Below are 17278 nucleotides of genomic sequence, written 5' to 3'. Positions count from 1 at the left end.
AGTGTGTGGGTTGATTTCTGGATTCTCTATTCTATTCCATTGGTCAGTATGTCTGTTTTTATGCCAGTACCATATTGTTTTGGTTATTATAGCTTAAAGTCAGGTAGTGTTATGCCTCCAGCTTTATTTTTTTTGCTCAGCATTGCTTTGGCTATGCGTGGTCTTTTATTGTTCCATATAAATGTCTGGATAGTTTTTTCCATTTCTGAGAAAAATGTCTTTGGAATTTTGATAGGGATTGCATTGAATTTGTATATCACTTTGGGTAGTATGGACATTTTCACTATGTTGATTCTTCCAATCCAAGAGCATGGGATATCTTTCCATCTTCTTGTATCCTCTCTAATTTCTCTCAGCAGTGGTTTGTAGTTCTCATTATAGAGATTTTTCACCTCCTTGGTTAACTCAATTCCTAAGTATTTTATTTTTTTGGTGGCTATTGTAAATGGGCAGGCTTTCTTGACTTCTCTTTCTGCATGTTCACTATTGGAGAAAAGAAATGCTACTGATTTTTGTGTGTTGATTTTGTATCCTGCTACTGTGCTGAAATCATTTATCAATTCCAGCAGTTTTTTTGTAGAGGTTTTAGGCTGTTCAATATATAGGATCATGTCATCTGCAAACAGGGACAGTTTGACTTCATCTTTTCCAATCTGGATGCCCTTTATTTCCTTCTCTTCTCTGATTGCTCTGGCTAGTACTTCCAACACTATGTTGAATAAGAGTGGTGAGAGTGGGCATCCTTGTCTAGTTCCTGTTCTTAAAGGAAAAGCTTTCAGCTTTTCCCCATTCAGGATGATATTGGCTGTGGGTTTGGCATATATGGCTTTAATTATGTTGAGATACTTTCCCTCCATACCTAACTTATAGAGGGTGGTTGTCATGAATGAGTGCTGAACTTTATCAAATGCTTTTTCAGCATCTATAGAGATGATCATATGGTCCTTGTGTTTGAGTTTATTAATATGGTGTATAATATTTATTGATTTGCATATGTTGAACCAACCTTGCATCCCTGGGATGAATCCCACTTGATCGTGATGAATAATTTTACGTATGTGTTGCTGTATTCTGTTTGCTAGTAATTTAGTGAGGATTTTTGCATCTATATTCATCAAGGATATTGGCTTGTAGTTTTCTTTTTTGGTTATATCTTTACCTGGTTTTGGTATCAGGATGATGTTTGCTTCATAGAATGAGTTTGGGAGATTTGCGTCTGTTTCACTCTTTTGGAATAGTTTGTAAAGAATCGGTGTCAATTCCTGTTTGAATGTTTGGTAAAATTCTGCTGTGAATCCATCTGGTCCTGGGCTTTTCTTTGTTGGGAGCCTTCTGATAACAGCTTCAATCTCCTTTATTGTTATTGGTCTGTTCAAATTTTCTACGTCTTCACGGTTCAGTTTTGGGAGCTTGTGTGTGTCCAGAAATTTATCCATTTCCTCCAGATTTTCAAATTTGTTGGCGTATAGTTGTTTATAGTAGTCTCAAATGATTCCTTGTATTTCAGATGAATCAGTTGTAATATCGCCTTTTTCATTTCTAATTTTGGTTATTTGAGTCTTCTCTCTTCTTTTTTTTGTTAGCCATGCTAATGGTTTCTCAATTTTATTTATCTTTTCAAAAAACCAACTTTTTGATTCGTTGATCTTTTGAATTGTTTTTTGGTTTTCAATTTCATTCAGTTCTGCTCTGATCTTAATGATTTCTTTCCGTCTGCTACCTTTAGGTTTGGATTGTTCTTGTTTTTCTAGTTCTTTAAGGTGAAGTGTTAGGTTGTTCACTTGCCATCTTTCTATTCTTCTGAAGTGAGCGTTTAATGCAATAAATTTTCCCCTCAATACTGCTTTTGCAGTATCCCACAGGTTTTGGTATGATGTATCATTGTTTTCATTAGTTTCAATAAACTTTTTGATTTCCTGCTTGATTTCTTCTTGGACCCATATGTCATTAAGTAGAATGCTGTTTAATTTCCATGTGTTTGTATATTTTCCAGAGTTTCGTTTGTTATTAATTTCTAGTTTTAATCCATTGTGGTCTGAGAAGATACATGGGATAATTCCAATTTTTTTGAATTTATTGAGACTTGCTTTGTGACCTAATATGTGATCTATCCTGGAGAATGATCCATGTGCTGCTGAGAAGAATGAATATTCTGAGGTTGTTGGGTGGAATGTTCTGTAGATATCTGCCAATTCCAATTGGTCTAGAGTCTTGTTTAGATCTTGTGTTTCTCTACTGATTCTTTGCCTAGATGATCTGTCTAATATTGACAGTGGGGTGTTCAGGTCCCCTGCTATTATGGTATTAGTGTCTATTTCCTTCTTTAGGTCTAATAGAGTTTGTTTTATAAATCTGGCTGCTCCAACATTCGGTGCATACATATTTATGATTGTTATGTCTTCTTGATGGATCAGTCCTTTTATCATTAAGTATTGTCCCTCATTGTCTCTTTTTATGGTTTTTAGTTTAAAGTCTATTTTGTCAGATATAAGAATAGCTACTCCAGCTCGTTTTTCTTTTCTGTTTGCATGGTAAATCTTTTTCCATCCTTTCACTCTTACTCTGTGTGAATCTTTATGGGTGAGGTGGGTCTCTTGTAGGCAGCAGATAGTTGGGTCCTGCTTTTTGATCCAGTCAGCCAGTCTGTGTCTTTTAATTGGGGAATTTAAGCCTTTTACATTAAGAGTTGTTATTGAAAGGTGTTGATTTATTACTAGCATTTTATTGGTTGTTTGGTTGTCTTAGGTGTCTTTTGTTCCTTGCTTTCTGATTTACTGTTTGTTTTCTGTGTTTGTTGGTTCCTTAGGTTGTAGATAGTGTTTTTGTTAGCTTGTTTTCTCTTCATGAATGCCATTTTTATTATACTAGCGGGTTTTGATTTTTCTTGGGTTTTTATGGCAGTGGTAGTTATTTTTCAGGAACCAAACCCAGTACTCCCTTGAGGATTTCTTGTAAGGGTGGTCTTGTGGTAGTGAACTCCCGCAGTTTTTGTTTGTCTGAGAAATATACTATTTGCCCCTCATTTCGGAAGGATAGCCTTGCAGGGTAGAGTATTCTTGGCTGGCAATCTTTGTCTTTTAGTATTTTGAAAATATCATCCCATTCCTTTCTAGCTTTTAGGGTTTGTGATGAAAAGTCTGATGTTAACCTGATTGGGGCTCCCTTATAGGTGATTTGACGCTTCTCTCTTGCAGCTCTTAAGATTCTCTCTTTGTCTCTGAGTTTTGCCAATTTGACTATGACATGTCTTGGAGAAGGTCTTTTTGGGTTGAATACATTTGGAGATCGTTGAGCTTCCTGGATCTGAAGATCTGTGATTTTTCCTATACCTGGGAAGTTTTCTGCCACTATTTTGTTGAATATGTTTTCAATGGAATCTCCATTTTCCTCCCCTTCTAGAATACCCATGACTCGGATATTTGATCGCTTATGGTTGTCTGATATCTCTCTCAGATTTTCTTCAATGTCCTTGATTCTTTTTTCTTTCTTTTTGTCTGCTTGTGTTATTTCAAACAGCCCATCTTCAAGTTCAGAGGTTCTCTCTTCAACTTCGACAAGCCTGCTGGTTAAACTCTCCGTTGTGTTTTTTATTTCGTTGAATAACTTCTTCAGTTCAGCAAGTTCTGCTACATTTTTTTTCAGGACATTGATTTCCTTGTACATTTCCTCTTTCAGATCCTGTATACTTTTCCTCATTTCATCATGATGTCTAGCTGAGTTTTCTTGTATCTCATTCAGTTTCCTTAGAATTATCACTCGAAATTCCTTGTCAGTCATTTCAAGGGCTTCTTGTTCTATAGGATCTAGAGTTTGAGATTTATTAACTTTTGGTGGTGTACTTTCTTGATTTTTTGTATTTCTGGTATCTTTTTTTTGGTGTTTATTCATTGTGGCAGGGGGTTTCACAGTTCACCGGTTTGAGACTAATGACTAACTAGGATGTTGCTGTGGTTGCCAATTTTGTATGGCTCCCTCCGTGACTGCTCAGTTGGCCTCTAGTGCCTTGTGTGTGTGGTTGCCTTGGGTCTTGGGCTTCTCCGGGGAGCCACCTTTCTGGTCAGCTTGGACTCTGCTGGGCTGGTGGATCACGTACCTCAGGGTGTGTGATCTCTGTTGAGCTTTCACTTCCCGTGCAGGACTTCTCCCTGTTCCGTGTGTTCTGGCCCAGGCTGTTAGATCCTGCAGTGGCGACCCCACCGGGTGTGTGGTTTCTGTCGAGTCTCCGCCTCCCTGGCCGCACGTCTCCCCACTCTGTGCGCACTGTGCTGGGCTGGGGCGTGTCTTCTGCACCCCTCGTCTATCAGCTGGGCCTTCAAGACCCTGCTCGGCACCGCCTCACCCTGGAAGTCTACCAGGTTTCTGCTGGGCACAGACGACTGGTCTCTCTGGGTGCCTTTGTAGCACTATGTAGATCTTTCTCGGGTCTTGTTCACCTTTGTATCCCCCCAGTATAAACCGAGTCTAGTGCCCACCTGCAGCCTGGTCTCTGGCCTGTTCAAGCGGACCTGGGAACTCTCCTACCACACTATTCCCAACCAGAAATTCGTTAGGCTTTTTTCCAAACTGGTGGCCGCAGAGATGGTATCTGCCTCCCAGTAACAGGGAGTTTACCTGGGGCCGGAGTCCAGGGTATGGTGGAGTGACAGTAGGCCCGCCCGTACTTCCTTGCCCTTCCGCCACTGGCCCGGGACACCCCCCGCCACCAGCCCTGCCAGAGAACCGTGGAGGGAGTTGGAGCGGAGGCCGGTCTGCAGGCTCCGGAAAGCCCGGTGCCAGGCCAAGCAAGTGGGAGGGCTCAGTGATGGCCGAGCAGGGCGGAGCTGCCCGCACCTGGGAAAATGGAGGCAGCACCGGGCGGTGAGTGGCCTGGTGGTGCAGGCGGGAGCCGCGTGGGCATCCACCCCCCGAACAGAGCTGTGCCAGGGATCACTCACAGTGCTGTGCCAGGTCGGGTGCTCGCTCTCTGTCTCTGGTTTGCCGCCTTTCCCAGTTCTCAGCCGCTGCCGCCTCGGGCTGTTCAGTCGCGGCGCGGCTCGGGCGCTCCCAGGAATCTTCTTTAATGCCGGCCTGAAACCTCGAATCCTGAATAGGGCAGCTGGCCGCCTTCAGCGCGGCCCGGGCCTCGAGCCCCGCCTTGTTTATGTGGTTTCCTCCACAAGTCAGGAGTGGTATCAGCTTCCCTAATACCACCGAAAGGAAACACAGATCTGTTAGGAATTTTAAAAGAGAAAAGACACTGAATAGACACCACATGGGCAAGCAACCAATAACCACTGCAACATATATTTTCTCTCCAGTTCTCATCTATTTCTTTTTGTACATTGTTTTGTTTTTCTCTAATGCTGCAAAGTGACCACTGACCACCATTTCTGAGTTAGAATACCTCCTTTCAAGAGAACTGCCAGACTTATACTGGAAACTCCTTGCCCCAAGGTAAATTTATAGGAAAGTGATACTTACTGCCTGGCCTAATCTGAGTCACGTAGCCAAAAAATGTGGTTATGGCCTTGAGTCAGTTTCTACAAGCAGGAGGTATCTGGTATACCCATTTGGTCTGTGTTGAGTGGATGTCACTAGAAAATGGGGCCTTGTGGGGAGAATTGTGTAGTCTATCATTAGTTGTACACTTCAAGTTTCATCATAGATGAGGCATAGCCTCATCGTTTGAGATAGTGTGATAGCCATGCTCCAAGGCATCCCCAGTCATCCTGGATTCTTATTTTCACTGTGTAATTCCGTCCCACATTGAAACAGGTCTGCTTTATGTGAATACCATGGAGGTGATGGAACCATACCCAAGCTAGGTAATAAAAGGCATTGTATCTTCTGCCTTGCTCTCTTGGATTGCTCACTCTAAAGGAAGCCAGGTACCATCATTCATGAGTCATCTATTGCTGCATAACAAATTGTGCATGAGGACACTCACACAGCCATAAAGAGAGGCCCATATGGAGAAAACTGAGGCCTTCCTCCAACAGCTAACCTCATCTTGCTAGTCATGAAGTATAGCAACACTGGAAATGGAACCTTGAGCCCCAGGTAAGCTTTCAGAAGACTATGGCCCCAGCCAACGTCTTGACTCAACATAATTTGTAATGCAGCAATTGATGACTCATACAGGCTTAAATACTCTGTTTTGTTAAAGAAAAATCACTTTAGTGCTAGTTGTATGTATGTTTGTGTGTGTGCATGTGTGTGAATTCTGTCCTGGATTAGGTAATTAACTTTATTAAGTGCTCTTTTACAACCAAAGGACACTACTCTAATTTTTCTGATTAGATAAATACTCACACATAATTACTGATGCATCTGCTCTTTTTAATAATAATTAGTATCTATGCATATGCATATTTCAATTATTTTCCCCGATTGTATGAAATAGGTTATTAAGGAAGAAACTGAGTTTCACAGAGATTGGGGAATCTATCCAAATTCACCCATCTAGTGAGTGGCAGCTCAAGGATTTGAATCACATGTATTTTACGTCAATGACCATGCTTTGAATAATTACCTCTTAAATAGATTGATTTCTGGTCTTAACCCTAATTGCTCATGATTTACTATGGAATTAGAAATGATGGTATTTTATTTTGGATTTTGTATTATATTCACAGAAGTGTTTGCTCTCTAAATCATATATACTATAGTTGGCACTGGATGTCAAAATAATGATAGCTTCATAAACCAAATTGAAGTGTATTCCTTTTTGTGTAGATTCTGTGGTAGTTTATGGGGTAAAGCTCGTATTCTTATAATAATATCAAATAATGTATTTTTAAAATGTGGTTTCAGAATTATTCTGAGAATATTTTTAAGTCAATGTATATTCTTATTTTTTTATTATTTTTGTTTTGAAATAATCACAAATTCACCAAAGAGGAAGATTTATTTAATTAATTATTTGAAAGCTAGTTTTCCAAACTGAAATTCTATCACCTTGAGATATTGTCTAATTCCTATAAACAAGGGATTTCTCTCTCTTTAACCACAATACAACCATAAAAATCAGGAAATTAACACTGATACATTTTTCATATTGTCTTCAGACCTCATTGAAGTGTCATTACTTGTTCCAAAAATGTCTTTTCTGCAAAACAATTCAGTTTATAATTCTTGGCTGCACTTAGCTTTCATATCTCTGTAGTCTCCTTTGGTCTGAGTTCCTCAATCGTATCCCTTGATTTATGTGATCTCAGCAGATACTTCAAAAGTATGTAAATATACTATTTCTTATCATACTTTCAATTTATTCTTTTATTTATTTTTTGTATGGAGTTATGGTTTCCCATTTTATTCAATGGGTCATAATTCATCACTGTCATTATTAGGTTGTTCATGTTGTCTTTGATGTGACTAGTGAGAGCTATTTCGAGCTGGCTTTCCTGTCCCTTTCATTCTTTGAGAATTTCTCTGTCTCTTGCACAAGATGCTTCAGATTCGTCTTGTAATTTCCTTGCTCTAGACATGATATTACCACTTCTTCCAGGAACCCTAGTTACTTTCAGTGGAAATAGTTTTGAGAAGTCAAGATCTGAGCTCTAGGTTTTCTTATGCTATTGGGGCATCACTGATCCCAGACAGTGAACAGAACAAGGGAATATGTATGTATATGCACACACACATGCACATGCACACACAATTTACATCTATACTTATTGTTTTATGTATCTATATATTGGAAAACCGTAGTTAACACTGATACACCCAATTCCAATTTAATATAACAGAGTTCATTTTAGTTTTCTCCCTTTCCATATTTCTACCTCCCTTCTATGATACTGAGGAATCTGGCTCACATAATGTCTAACATATTTATTTGTTTGATTAATCACTTGGGTGAGTATCCAATCAATTTCCAATTTTCCTTGTCACCCCTCTTTCACGTAGATGCTTTCCTCTTCCTTCTAGGCTCTGACTCTTCACAGTGGTCTCCTGCGTTTCCGTAGCATGAATGCCCACTTTGGCTGGTTTGAATCCCCCAGTGTGCAATTGCATTCCTCCCCCCCAGTTGGGCCATAAACACCCCACCCCATATTGGGCCACCCTCTGTGTGGAGTTCTGACACGCCCATGAGTCCACACTCCCTTGAAGTGACACTCTCTTCACCCTTCTTAGATTCTGACTTGCTACACCAGGCCACCCCTACAACTGCTTGGGGTGAATCCCCACTTTGGGATGCTCCTCTTCCTACCCCACTACAGACACCTACCTTTCTCTGCCCCACCTAGTGGCTTTGGGACCAAGTTATTTGGGAAGGGATGGAAATAAACCAGAAAGAAAAGGAAGAGATGAGAATAAATGTTCAGTAACTGTTTTTAATTTTTTGAGCTCTTACTAGTTTTTTCCAATATTTAATTATTAACGTCACTTTAGTGTATATTTTTTCAGATAGATTTAGTCATATTGAAAATTTCAGAGCACAGATTTCAAAGGACAAAATTCTAAATGATAGCAGTTAGGAATTTTGAAAGACAATTCTACGTTGGTCTGTCACAGCTCTGCCTGTTTTGTGAGAAGAGGCATTAACCAGCAATTTTCTATGATGGTTCTACACATTTATTGAGGCTTTTTTCCCCTGGACTATCTTTTCAAGGATGTTTACATAGCAAACAGCCTCAGAAGACAGAGATTCTTTCTCCTTTCAGAACAGAAGAAAGATTTTTTTTTTTTTTTCTGCCCAATATAATAAAGATGTCTCCTCCTGTGGCAAAAGTTTGGAAAGTTTACTCATAGCCTGTTATAAAAGATTGGGGTTTCCCCTCTTATTACACAACCCACTGTATTACGGGACCCTCCTTCTATCACTTTGTGGGAGTTGGAGTTTGAGGAACCAGCACAAGAAAATGCTAATACTCTAGCTCATGATGTTACTGTGAATTATAAACTGTGCTTTGTCTCTAACTCAGGAGTCTTCTGTAATCCGCCAGCATCCCTGAAACTGTGGCAGGCTAACTTGTTAGCTTACAAGTACAGCAAAATATCAGGCACTTGGTAATTATTACAAATAATGTATTTGGCTGCAAATAACAGAAAATCCAAATACCAGTGGCTTAAACAGATAGAGGTTTTTGTTCTTTTTTTTTAAATCTTGAGATAAGTGATCCAATGATGGTACAACTGCTAAAGTACATCATCAAGGACCCAGACTCTATTTCTGTGCTCTGCCATCTTTATCGAGCATGTTTTGTTCTACTGCCACAGGCATTGTGTCCATGTCCCAGACAGGAAAATAAGAAGAGAGAAAAAGGCAATGGATGGAACCATCAATTTCTGCCAGAAAAAAAAAAAATTCCAGGGGGCCCTAGTCAGAAGACTTCCGGATAATGATTACCATTCATCGTCCAAATCAGTGTCACATGGACTGCCCAAAAGCCTAAAGGCAAAAGTTTGAGGATTTATCTTATGTTAGCTTAGGTCACCCAGTAGATGGTATCTGCCATAAGTATCATCTTAGAATACATACTTCATCTTCTTTGAAAATGTTACACTGCCTTCTCTTTTCTAATTTTGTGAATTTATGTTTTTTCTGATTTTTCTTGAATAGGTTTGCCAAGTATCTCTGTTTTTATTATTACTGATTTTTATTTGAAAAAAATCAGTATGGGGACTTCTGCTTGTAGCTATGAAGGAGTAACAGGGATTGGATTTACTCTCACTTGAAATAATTAAAAATTAATGCCAAACATATTAAACAACATGGTGGCAGCTGCTAGGTTTTGGTTTCACACTTTCAAAATTGGGCCGGAAAGGAGACAATGAGCCAAGATGGATTTAGGCAGTTTGTTACTTACAGCATTAGTAACAACTTGAGACTGATTTTCCAAACCTCCATTCCCACAGGGCAATACATGAGGGCCAAGTGCTATTTATAGAAACACTGGGAGTGCATTACAAGAGAGGTAACCTGAGGTTAGGAGACCATCCCCACAATCTTATTAGGGTATTACTAGCACACCTGGCCAATCTTTGCCCTGGAGGAAAATACTTATTATCTTAATTAATATTTATTATTCTGGTCAAGAAACAACAGGCTATGGCCCGAGAAGGAGACAATACCTCTATGTTTTAAGGCTATTTGTTATACAAACATTCTTGAAAAGAAAGTCCAGGTCAAAGACTGTCACAAACATGTAGTAATGCTATGGAGCATTGCCTCTCAACAAGGTTGTTAAACAAGGTGAGCCCTACAACTGTCCCAGTCCACTGCCCGAGAAAGTTGCAGTGCAGGAAGAGGCAACCCAGAGAGAGCCTGGTCATCTCCCTGAGTTGAGGAATGTTCCATGCAATGGTGATTAGAAGTGGTGAGTGCAGACATCTTAGCCCAAAACTGGAAACCACCGAATTTTCGTTAACACATAAATAGATAAATTGCAGTGTATGCATACAGTGGAATAGTACTCAACAATAAAGAACAAATTATCGATACACACCACAACATGAAAAATATCAGAATAATTATGCAGAGAGAAAGAAGTCACACAGAAAAAGAGCACATGCTCTATAAAATTCTAGAGATTGCAAATCTGCAGTAACAGAAACAGATCAGTGGTTGCCTAGGGTGGGGATGGGAGAGAGATTACAAAATGACATGAAGAAAACCTGGGAGTGACAAATTTGTTTACTATCTTGTTTATAATGATGGCTTCATGAGTATATACATATGTTAAAACTTATCAATTTGTACATTTTTAAAATATGTGCAATTTATTGTACTTAAATTATACCTTAATAGAGCTATTAAAAATGTGGGGGAAAAACAGTCTAGGGACAGTAGATTTATTTTCAAATTCTACTGTATTCAAATTGATTCATTTCTATTTTTTTCATTTTTATTTTTACTTCATTTTTGTCTTTATTTCAAATTTCTTAAATTGAATGCTTAGTACACTTTTTATTCTCTCTTATTTAATAATGACAATTCTTCATTAAATAAATTTGGTTTTTGTTTTTTTTTTTATGACCTGTAAGGGGATCTTAACCCTTGACTTGGTGTTATCAGCACCACGCTCTCCCAAGTAAGCCAGGGGCCAGCCCTGAATTTGCTTTTGTAAGTATGGCTTTGACCACTTAGTCTATAATTTTAGTTTTGAATTTTGCCTTGCCTTGACCTAATAGCTATTTAGAGAAGTTATTTTAGAATTTAGTGGGTGTGACTTTTTAGTATTAACTATTGTACTATATTTAGGGTAGATGATTTTACCTATAGAATCTCTGGTGTTGTTTCTGTTTGTTAATTTGTTCAGAATTTTATTTGGTCCTAGTTGTTGATGCACTTGACTCCACGTTACCGGGCCAGTGCACCCACATCCTAGCTGCCCAGAGTGTTGGCTACTAATAGCTCATAGTTGCACTCTTCTCAAGAGAATTGCCTCAACCGGCAGGAGCCACCTCATTCAAGATATGAGGCCCTTCCCCTCTAGGGCAGCCCATAATCACTCAAAGCCTGCCTGATTGAGAGGTACAAAAATCCAGCCCCCTCACCTCAAGATAAAATCAGCACCTTCCCCATTCCTATCCTACTTCTCTCACTCCCTTACACAGTTACATTTTTCTCCCTGAAGATCACAACCTCAATAAATCACAGGCATCCAAATTTCTGTTTCATGTTCAGCTTCTGGAGGTCCCAAATTAAGATACTGTTATGGGGCCAAAGTCCGACTACCTGCCCCCTTTTGAAAGCAAACCACTCAAAAGTCAGATGTTGGTGAAAATAGAAGTCAGCTTTTATTCAGGAATACAGGTGACCTGAGCTGAGATGATAGGTAGGCTAACCCATCTGTCCTGTAAACCTGAACAAGAATGGCCAGACTAAAGCCATCTGTAAGACTCAGATTTACTGAGATGTTTTTAAAGAGGGAATTGAGAGAATAGAATGTGGGAAATGAAAAGCAGGAGCGAGGGAGACGTGAGCCTCAAGAGTTCTGTGCAAAGAGCCAGGTACAGGTCTTGCAAAGGCTCCGTCTGGTTTCTTTTCCCATTCTTGCTGCCTTCTCAGGGTTGTGCTGGAGGGGTGGAATCAGCATAGCTTTACTGATGTCTTCTTTGGCTTCCCAGGGTCTGGATAGTATGTGCAAGTCTTCAAGTTTGCAGCTTCAAGGCTGGCTGGAAAACAACTTTATGTTTATGTAAATAGTATCATCTTGACACATAACCAAGGTTCAAATAATATCCAATAATCATGGGAAAAGAGGAAACTCAGAGAAATGCATGCCAAGAAAAAACTGTCTTCTTAAAATCTTTTATTCTATTTTATTTTTTAAATTTATTTTAAATTGCAACATGATTGTACATATTTGTGGGGTACAGCATTGAATATCAATACCAGTGTGCAAAATGTGACCCTCATGTCAGGATAATTACTATATTTGTCATTACACAATGTAATCATTTTTTGTGGCCCTTTGCCAATTAGCAAAAATTATGTTAAATAAAATAAGCCATGCACAGAAAGAGGAGCATCACATGTACTCACTCAAAAGTAGGAGCCAAAAAAATAAAAATAAATAAATAAACAAATAAACATAAAAAGAAAGAAAGGTAAAATCTTTTAAAGCCCATATGCTTTTAGGTCCCAATATGGCTTCAGTCCTGCTCACGCCAACAATACCATTTTATAATCAATTTGTGTAAGTGCTTCATGGATGCTTTAACAAGAATGTGTACATAATTTATACACATGTGCTTATATATTTATACATACATATTAAGTTGATCATATTTTGAAACAGTAACAGAGGTTCTCTTTCCCCAAAGTATGCTTGTTTCCATTTCTTCCCTCAATTTAGATGGCAACAATAGCTTTCTACATACACTGCCATAGAGAAAAGACTGATAAAGCTTACAATTAGGACTTAAATCATAGTTGTGCTTTTCCAAATAGAGTCCTGAAACCCATAGCAGAGGAAAACATCTTGGTAGCAAAAATGTTCACTTGCAAAGCCCTCCATGTTCTTCCTCATCTCAATAAATGCCAGCACGCTGTGCCCAGTTGTTAAACTGAAAATCTCGAAGTTGTACTTGACCTGTTCTTCCTGTCATATTGAATGTCTGGTCTTTCAGCAAATCTACCAGCTCTACATTTGAAATGCAACCCAAATCTAATATTTTGTCAACACCCCCACTACCGTTTTTATTCTCACCTGGATTACTGCCGTTACCTGCTAACTTACCTCCTGTTTCCACTCTTGCCTCCACCTTCATAATCTCCAATAACAACCAGACTGACCCTTTTAAAATGTAAATCAGATGATGTCATCCTTATCTGAAATGCTCTATGAACTTCCCATCCCACTTAAAACAAAATACAAAATCTTCACATGCTCAAGCACCCAGCTCTTCCTGCAACCTCTTCTCTTTTCTCACTTCTCACTCATCCACATCCAGTCACTCTTGCTTCCTTGATCCTAATGCACAGTCTGCCGCAGTTCTTTCGCTCTTTCTGGAGCAGTTTTTTAAAAATATGTCAAGGCGACTCTCTCCCTACTTAATTCATATCTCTGCGTAAACGTCATTTCCTCCAGGAAGATTTTCTTAATCATCATTTTTAAAAGTGTATTCTTCACCACTCTCTGTTTTCTGACTGCGCTTGTTTACTGCAACGTATTTTTTTAAACCACACTATATTACATATTTCTTATTTGTTTATTGTCCACCTCCACTTAACGAAGGCTTATAAAAGACATACCTGCTTTGTTTACTGGTGTTTCTTCCACATATCTGAAGGTGTCTGATGTAGAACAGTTCGTTATTACATAAATAAAAAATAAAGAATCGGTAAATGAATGAATGACTCAAACTAATGCCACATTTTGGTTAGTTTTATGTTTAAGTTATGCATATTTTATACAGTTTGATTGTTTGCTCCTGGAGTTTGACATTCTTTTCTTTTTTCTTTTTTTGTGGGAAGGCTATGTTTGCTTATCTCACATTATCTTCAATACCTTTAATATTAATCATTCTACTTATTTCTTCATTTTAATCTTAACTTAATCCCCTAATTTCATTCTTCTCGAAGCCCATTTTGGCTCTAATTTAGACCTATGTCTGCATATTTAGACCACCCATTCTTGTACAGATATTTAATTGACCTTTAAGTTTCTAAGGGCCTTTTTTTCTTTCTTTGGGAGGCTAAAATGAAAATCTTGGAGTTAAGTTTGATCCTGCTCTTTTATTTACATCAAACATCCACTCTTCTAGCAAACCTTATCAGTCCTAACTTCAAAATATATCCCAATCCAGTATTTCCTCAATTTCTCTGCTACCATGCTGATCTCTCACTTGGGTAACTGCCATCACCTCTTCATATCCTCAGTTTATTCCAACTTTGCAACCATATTGTTTCTATTTGGGGTTAAATTCACCTTTTTCTGGATTCAATGTCTTAATCATTCTTAGTTAATCCATCGTTTTGCCAAAGTATATTCTCAAATCAATCTCGCTTGCTTTCATGCCCTCGCGTGCATGTTCCCCACTCTCTGTTTCTCGTATCTTCTCCCTCTCCTCAGTCTTCTTTGATTCATCTGCATCAGCTGCTCATGGGAGTTTTCAGCCTGAACATGTGTTTGCCCCTGTTGTATATATTTTTTTTCTTTGATAATTCCTCCTATTCTTAGCCTTCCATTTTCTTGAACTTAGTATCTATCTGAACTGCATTTAGTCAAATGTTGGGAATTTTAGATTAATCATTTGTCTCTTAGACTTTTCTTTTATATTTTCTTGCCCTGCATTGTTTTGATCTACATTCTGGGAAATTTCATTTATTCTGTCTTCCAAACTTCAAATGGGACTTATATTTGTCAGTTATACATTTTATTTCCAGTAGCTTTTTCTATCTTTTATTTGCTGTTTTTACATAACATATAATTATTTTTCATGGATAAACTATCTTAGTGAATGTCTCTAAAGACAGTAAACAATTTTTTAATGTCGTCTTCTGTTCTGCAAATTACCTTGGCTTCTCCTTGGGACAGTCTTTATATTTTCTTATATTAGTCTTTTACTTTCAAGTATCTTATCAGTTCATAATGATAATTTGAATAATATCTTGGTTATTGATTCATAAATAATAGGAAAGAGTAAAGAATGTCTCTCTATATAAATAGAATAGGTTGACCAAATCTTTTAAGGGTAATGAGTCAGGGACCAGGCTTTTATGCTGGGTATGCCTTAAGTTCCATAATTAGAAGGGATTTACACTGGGGTGCCAGCTCCTTTACTTCTCACCAGAGTTCTATTGAGTTATTCAAAGAGCTATACTCTGTTGGAGGTTTCACTGGATATATGACGGCAGCAGGCTGTTATGCATGTGGAAGTTTGGGGTGGGGGGTGTTGTTTTAGTCTGTTTTGTGTCGCTATAACAGAATACCTGAGACTGGGTAATTTATAAAGAAGAGAGGTTTATTTGGCTTATGATTCTGGGACAGCTGCATCTGTCACGGGCCTCAGGCTGTTTCTACTCATGGCGGAAACGTGGCAGACAGCCGGCGGGTACAAGCAGATCACATGGCACGAGGAAGCAAGAGAGAGAGAGAGGGGAGGTGCCAGGGTCTTTTTAAGCAATGAGCTCTCACGGGAACTAATAGAGCAAGAAGTCACTCATTAATCCCCCCTCCCCCAGGGACAGCGTTAATCCGTATCTGCCCCCATGACTCAATCAGTTTCCAACACTGCCACATTGGGGATCAAATTTCCACATGAGTTCTGGGAGGACAACACATCCAAACTCCATCAGGTGTCAAGTGCATAGTGCTCAGTAATACAAGACATTTTCTATTCAGGTCTGGACTCCCTCCTCCTCATTTCCTCTGTCAGGACTGCACAATGGATGCCCAAAGCCTGCCCTATCTGCTAGCATTCTTCAATTCACTTTCTGTCTTGCTGATATATGATTAAACCTTTTGTCTGCTGATACCCCAACTTCCTGTTTTCATGGTTGGTGTAGCAGTATACATTTTTAAGAATTCTGACACTATCATTGTAATGTGGTTTGGGAGACAGAGAATATAAGCTTTTCAGTCTATCCTGTTATCCCAGAATCACTTAATGTATTTTTACTGCTTTTTAAAAAATGTAACCAAATATTTGTTTGAAGTGTTTTCCCACCTTTAATAAGAAATAAAAGTCTATCAGATCTCAGTCCTAGTGTCATTTCTGACCTTCACACGAGATCTCAGCCAGTGAACTTTCGTGGACCTCAGAAGGGATTTTTTCTTTGAGGGATTTCAAAATTTTTTCACCTCTAACATTATGTTTCTAAAGCTATTGCAAAATGTTTATTAATAAGTTTTAAAATATTCTTCTGGTTATTATGGAATGCTTTCTGATTATACAAACGTACTTCAAAAATTCATGAAAAGATCTGTATTATCTTTCAATTCCATTTTCCACAAACTTTTTGAAGTACCCGCATGTTCTCAAAAAGACAAAGCAAGAATTAGAAGGCTCAGTGTTATTAAACAAGAAAAAAAAGAGAACCTTATTCTTCAAAAACCAGAATTCTCTTTCCATTATAAATCATATTCAGGGGGTGGGGTGGTGGGGGGAGAATCCCAGCTGTCATTAAAACAGAAGGTTTTATTTATAAGGAAAAAGAATGAAAGCTTAATTCACATTAAGGAGAAGTCACACCAAAAGCTCATAAGAAAAAATTTTCTCCTTTGCAAAAGTTCATATTGCTCTGAATCTTTTTCCAGTTATGAGAACCAGAGTGCACATAGTGCTCAGCAATATATTTGTTTTTGTTCACAGCATGTTCACAACAGTGCTGTGGATTTGGGGTCAATATGTTGCAAATGAAATCCTAGATTCCTATTCTTAAAAGTTGGGGTTTTTTTGTTTGTTATTGTTTTTTTTTTTTTTTTTTTTTTTTTAGTACTAGTGAGGTAGAGGAACACAGAAAGTTGTTTGTAATTTTTTTTTAAGAACAAAATCATACCATCAACTAAAATATTTACCTTTATTGCTTCTTACTTTGAGGACCATGGTTTAATCTGAGCTAGCAAACTGCTCAATGTGTGTAAATTTGTCTTTAATGTATTTGAAAAGCTAACAAAGCATATATTAGTTCCCATTTCTCATTTGGATATAAAGTTGATTTAAAAAATGCAATACTTTGAATACATATATATTAGCAAATTTTGACACATACATGTGCAGAGTTTTAGTCCACAAGAATGTAGGAGAACTGTAAGGAGGTGTGAATGCATCACAAAACATAATTGGTTCTATTATAATTGGACCCTGGAGAAAAACTGTCCTGCAGCAGCTTGAGGCTTTTCTT

This window comes from Cynocephalus volans, chromosome 6 (genome assembly GCF_027409185.1).
Source record: "Cynocephalus volans isolate mCynVol1 chromosome 6, mCynVol1.pri, whole genome shotgun sequence".
Lineage (NCBI taxonomy): Eukaryota > Metazoa > Chordata > Mammalia > Dermoptera > Cynocephalidae > Cynocephalus > Cynocephalus volans.
The sequence above is the reverse complement of the archived record's forward strand: the minus strand, read 5'-3'. Positions refer to the sequence as shown.